The sequence below is a fragment of the Neomonachus schauinslandi genome, chromosome 12 (genome assembly GCF_002201575.2).
Source record: "Neomonachus schauinslandi chromosome 12, ASM220157v2, whole genome shotgun sequence".
In the NCBI taxonomy this organism is placed as follows: domain Eukaryota; kingdom Metazoa; phylum Chordata; class Mammalia; order Carnivora; family Phocidae; genus Neomonachus; species Neomonachus schauinslandi.
Window position 1 is genome coordinate 33,230,824 of NC_058414.1, and position 6,239 is coordinate 33,237,062.

At 39.3% G+C, this 6,239-nt stretch overlaps 1 pseudogene; it reads left to right on the top strand.

Moving 5' to 3' along the window:
* The first annotated feature begins 4,412 nt into the window (after positions 1-4,412).
* On the top strand, positions 4,413-4,763 carry LOC110580111 (annotated as a pseudogene).
* The last annotated feature ends 1,476 nt before the right edge of the window (positions 4,764-6,239 follow it).

The window sequence follows — 6,239 nt, forward strand, 5'->3', positions numbered from 1 at the left end:
ATTGGCCTTACCCAAAGGGTAAGTAAATTTTCTTGTATCTTTTTTTTTAAGATTTACTTATTTATTTGAGAGAGAGAGAGAGAGAGCAAGCGGGGGGGCATAGGGATAGGGAGGAGAGAGAGAATTTTAAGCAAACTCCTGCTGAGCACGGAGCCCAATGTGGAGCTCAGTCTCACCACCCCGAGATCATGACCTGAGCCAAAATCAAGAGTCAGATGCTTAACTAACAGAGCCACCCAGGTGCCCCAAATTTTCTTGTATCTTTATGACAGGAGGTAGTTTTATAACGTGGAGCAAGCTGCCTACCAAAGTTAGGCAAAAATCTGTCTCTATTAAGCCACTGTAATTCAACTCAGTTTGTCATTGGTATGGTAAAGGATAAAGAGTAAAACACAAAAAAGCTAAACCCAAATAGATCCCACTATATATGGTAACTTAATTATGAAAAAGGTGATATTTAAATTCTGTAGGAAGGAAGAGCTTGGCACAAATGACGAGTCATCTGAAAGAAAATAAAATCATAGCCCTATCTAAACAATATATAAAAATAAATTTAAGCTACATTAAAGACTTAAATATACAATAAGGGATTAAAAATTTTAAGAAAAAATAACAAAAATAAGTTTTTTTAAGAAGGTAGATTTATTTGACTGCATATATGAAGATATGCTTGAACTTGCAGGTAATTAGAGAAAAACAAATTAAAGTAGCCATATTATGAGTTTGTGTATATATATATATATATACACATTAGATTAGCAATTTTCTCTAGTGAAGCCTACTTTGATGGCACTGCCGGGAGAAGGCACCACTAGCAGAAATGTGAGTCATTAAGAGTGTTTTTAAGAAACAATCTGCCATTATCAATTAAATTTAAAATTCATATAGCCTCAGACCCAGAAATCCCCTGCATGGATATTAATCACATCTAATAAAATGCCAGTGAGTAAGAACAGCAATACAAGGGTGTTTATTGTAGCATTGTTTGAAGAGGCAAAAACTGTCAACCCGGAGGGGTTTTTTAATGGCACCACTGATGAAAACAGCTATTTCAATAAGTTAAACCAGAAAAACTGAATCAACACACTCTGTTCCATTTAAACACCACCTTTAGGGGCACCTGGGTGGCTCAGTCGTTAAGCGTCTGCCTTCGGCTCAGGTCATGATCCCAGGGTCCTGGGATCGAGCCCCGCATCGGGCTCTCTGCTCTGCGGGAAGCCTGCTTCTCCCTCTCCCTCTCCCCCTGCTTGTGTTCCCTCTCTCGCTGTGTCTCTCTCTGTGAAATAAATAAAATCTTTAAAAATAATAATAATAATAATAAAATAAAAAATAAATAAACACCACCTTTGACTTATTAAGAAAGCTAGTATTTTCCTTCCTCTTCCTTTTTTACACCCTGTCTCTTGGTTACAGTCATTCAGACACTTTCAAATCTCGGAACCCCATGTCAGCAAAATCCCTGGAACCCACAAAAACAGTCACATGTCCAAAGCTTTTCATCAGAAAAAAATTACTCTATTTCTGTTTTCTATGCTCACCACTGTTTCCCTTTAGACCATGCCTCCTTTTAATAAGATATTGCTTTGAGACTACAGGAAACTGAGTAATGATTATACAACTAAAAAGCAGCAGTATCTACTGTAATCCTCCTCACATGTAACAATATCTATCTTTCTCTAGAAAGGCGTACACCAAATTCTCAACAGAAGAATAACTCCACTTGCTTGATGAAATTACCATTCAATCTTACTTTCTTCTTTCTGTTCTATAATTTCCACATTTCATTCAATAAACAGTACTTTTGTCATCAGAAGCCACAATAAATATAATGTTTTAACTTAGCATTATCACAGTTCCAATTTTTGTCTTCACCCATATTGATGTATGTATCTGAGAGTGGGAGGGAAGGAATAATCTTTTCTAAAAGATACTTATTTGAATAGTGAAATGAAAAATCTCATTAACAATATATAAAAATGAACCAATAAAATGGTACAGTGACTCTATGTCTGAGCCCACAAATAAAATTTTCAATGTAATTTTAAAGGAAATGGTCCTTCCATTTTAACAGCCTCTAAAACTTGAGAAACCATTCAAAGAACTACTCCCCACTTCCTTTTGTCCAGTAGCCATGTATACAAAAGATAGATGCTAATATATCTATGTAAGTAAGATTTCTTTTCTCTAAGGAAGACCCAGAAAGCATAACTCTATGGAAAATATATTAGCCCATAAAATCAAGTTACTGCTTTTCATATTTGGGATCTTACTGAGAAATAAGTCTCTATAAGGTTATATCATACGTAAAGATAATAGAAAGCATCTTGAAGAGGTCACACACAAAAGAAATCATAATTCTCTCCTAACAGGGAAAAATCACATTACACGTAGCCTTTGTAGGAAGAGATGTATTGAATGCCCCATGAACTTGAGGAGACTATGCCAAGGAGAACTGACTCTCCACGTGAGTTGTCCTTGTGATTTAAAGTTATAATACCTTGCCCTCCCCCAATTCCAAATGGCACTATTTCAGCAACTCAAGGCTCTGAAGTGAGCCCATATAATACAGACAAAGTATATCTCAGTCTCATGCTCGCAAATATCCAGATTGACATAAAGCAATGTGAGCAGTGGTAAAACAATACCAGAACCAAAGGCAGGCGTTCTGGATTCTAGGCCAAGAGTTGCTGCTAGCTGACCTTGAGTAAGTCCCAGAATTCACTTTTCTCTCATGCATCCTGGTTAAATCAGATGATCTCTAAGTCTCCTGCCAGAAAGTCTATGACTTTGGGGCTGGTTGTTACCAGGACATAGGAACTAACAGCTTCTGCCACCTGCAGATGCCACCAAGGGCCCCCATCCTCTGCCCTTCATTCCCTCACGTATCTGGCCTGCCTTCCTTCCTTTGCACGGGCCTTTCCTTCCTCCTTCTGCCAATTCCCTGCCTTCATTCAACACTATCACCCATAATTCTCCAATAATAAGGGCAACATTCATGGAACCCTTTCTATGTGCCATACAGTTTACATTCATTTCCTCATTTACCTGACAACTACCTTTATGAAACAGGGTAAATTATTTTCTCATGTTATAGGCCATGAACCTGAGTTAGAAAGACAGTTCTTCCTTTACTCTACCTCTGACCACTTATACACAATAAAGTGATCATTAAACACCTGGTATGAAGTCCTTGGCCATGGTGACCAGAATAAAAGGATCACATGGGTGATCTCACAATGTCTCAGTTCACGGCAGCTGTTCATGATTTTTGAGCAAATCCCTTAAGTGGTGCCTGAGGTTTAAACGGGGCTATTAAAGTTCCTGGGGAATGGACTGATTTTTTCCATCCTACAGTAGCCTGTGCCAGGAGTCATGCTTCCGCTGTAGCAGAAGTGTGGGTGTGACGTGTCTACTTTGGCCAAGGACAAAATCACCACACTCAAAGAAACTAAAATTCAACAGGTCAGGAACCAGAGACAAACACTTGGGTCATCAAGACTTTCTTCCCTATCTAATCAATTGACTATAAACTGCTCCTATTTCTCTATGCATATGTATCACTAAGATGCTGTGAAAGTTAAAGGAACTATCAGAAGTATCACACTGTGTTTGTAAAGAATAAAAAGGCTTTGTGTGCTGGGCGGCTGGGTGGCTCAGTTGGTTAAGCGACTGCCTTCGGCTCAGGTCATGATCCTGGAGTCCCAGGATCGAGTCCCGCATCGGGCTCCCTGCTCGGCGGGGAGTCTGCTTCTCCCTCTGACCCTCCAGCCTCTCATGCTCTCTCTCTATCATTCTCTCTCTCTCTCAATAAATAAATAAAAATCTTTAAAAAAAAAAAAAAGGCTTTGTGTGCTTGAGCAGGCTATTTATCTTCTCTAAGCATCAATTTCCTGATTTATAAAATGAAAAAAGTACCTATTTTCAAGGGATTTGTACAGAGTAAATAAGATAACTTATATCACCTCACAGCTGTTAGAATGGCTATTATCAAAAAGACAAGAAATAACGAGTGTTGGTGAGGATGTGGAGCAAAGGGAACTCATGTGCACTGTTGGTGGGAATGCAAATTGGTGCAGCCACTATGGCAAAGAGTAAAAAAATTACAGCTAGAACTACCATATGATCCAGCAATTTCACTCCTGGATATGCATCTGAAGAAAACAAAACCCCTCATTCAAAAAGACATATGCACCCCCATATTTATTGAGGATTATTTACAATAGTCAAGACATGGAAACAACCTAAGTGTCCATTGAAGGATGACTGGGTGAAGAAAGTGTGGAGTGTGTGTGTGTACAATGAAATATTATTCAGTAATATAAAGGAACGAAATCTTGGTAGGAGCTCTTTCTCACTCTGGCCATCTTGGCGACTGCTCTTGTCTGGGGCTGTCCTGCACCTAAGGCAGGAAGATGGTGGCCACAAAGAAGATGAAAAAGTCACTGGAGTTGATCAACTCTAGGCTCCAACTCATTATGAAAAGTGGAAAGTACTCACTGGGATACAAGCAGACTCTGAAAATGATTAGACATGACAAGTGAAACTGGTCATCCTCGCCAACAACAGCCCAACCTTGAGGAAATCTGAAATAGAATACTACGTACACCATGGTGGCCAAAACTGGTGTCCATCACCACAGCGGCAATAATATTGAATTGGACACAGCATGTGGGAAATACTATGGAATATGCACTCTGGCTATCATTGATCCAGGTGATTCTGATATCATTAGAAGCATGCCAGAACAGGCTGGTGAAAAGTAAAGCAGGCAAAAATTTTTCTTTAGTAAAACTGTCCAGAGCTTGTTTAAAAAAAAAAAAAAAGGAATGAAATCTTGACATTTACAGCAACATGGATAGATCTTGAGGGCATGATGCTAAGTGAAGTAAGTCAAACACAGAAAGACAAATACTGTAGGATCTCACTTTTATGTGTGATATAAAAAAAAAAAAAGCTGAGCTCATAGATACAGAGAACAGATTGGTGGTTGCCAGCGGTGGGGGGGTGGGGGAGGTGGAGAATGGGTGAAGGGGGTCAAAAGGTCCAAATTTCAATTATAAAATACATAAGTCAAGGCATGTCATGTATAGTGTGGTTACTATAGTTAATAATACTACATTGCAGAATTGAAAGGTGCTAAGAGAATAGATCTTAAAAATCGTCATCACAAGAAAAAACATTTTTTGTCACTATATACAGTGACAGATGTTCACCAGACTTACTATAGTGATCATTTTGCAATACATACAACTATCAAAAGATGTTGTAAACCTGAAAGTAGTATAATTTCAGACATCAATTATACCTCCCTAAAAAAAATAATTTATGGAAGTGCTTGAAGTGGTAAGCATGTAGCACCATTTAATTCAGTAAATATTAGATACAGATGTAGATAGAGATAGTAGAGGATATGATGTAACGATACACACATATATACTCATAAGCAAACATAGATGATAGACCGACACACACCCAGGAGTCTGAGCATACGGAATCTGATGCTTACTCTCAGCCTCGTGGAAATTATTTAGACCTCGGAATATGCTCAGCTATCATAATATGAACACAATCACAAAAAAATGCACTCTTCTCTCTTTACAGTGAGTTTGAAGAAGTCTGGTGAAACCATGCAAGCAGAAAGCAGCTTCGGCAGATACCCCGGATAGATGTGTTCATTTTTACTCCAAAGGGCTCTGGAGCCACCGTGTGGCCACATAGCACACCAGCCTACCACTACGTCAACTCCGCAGAAGCTGTTAAGTCTGAGTTTTCCAAAAGCTCCCTTCCACACTGCAAAGATGAATAGTTTCCTTTGATTGGAAGAAGAACCCTATCCCTTCTCAGACAGAAACAGTGCCTAAAGCTTGCTCTATTGTTTGAACCTATTTTTGTGTTTTGTGTTGGATGATCGCAACTAACCACTCTCCCCGTGAAGCTCCTGGTGGGTCTGTCGCTGCCAATCAGTAGGAAAGATAGGCATGTTACATGACGGACTAGAACATGATCATGTTCTAGATCATGAGCTAGAATAGAGGTGTGTGGACAGAAAGGAGGGCTTTGGGGGACACTAACTGGAATACAAAAGCAGGACCAAGGACAGCTGACAGCAAGGGCTGAGTGGGAGAATTCAACTCAATTTTTTGTTGGTTTTGGTTTTTGAGCTGCAGCTACTATGTGTCATGCTCTCTGCTAAGGGCTAGAGAGCTGAAGAAAGCTAACACCTTCAGAAGCTCAGTGAG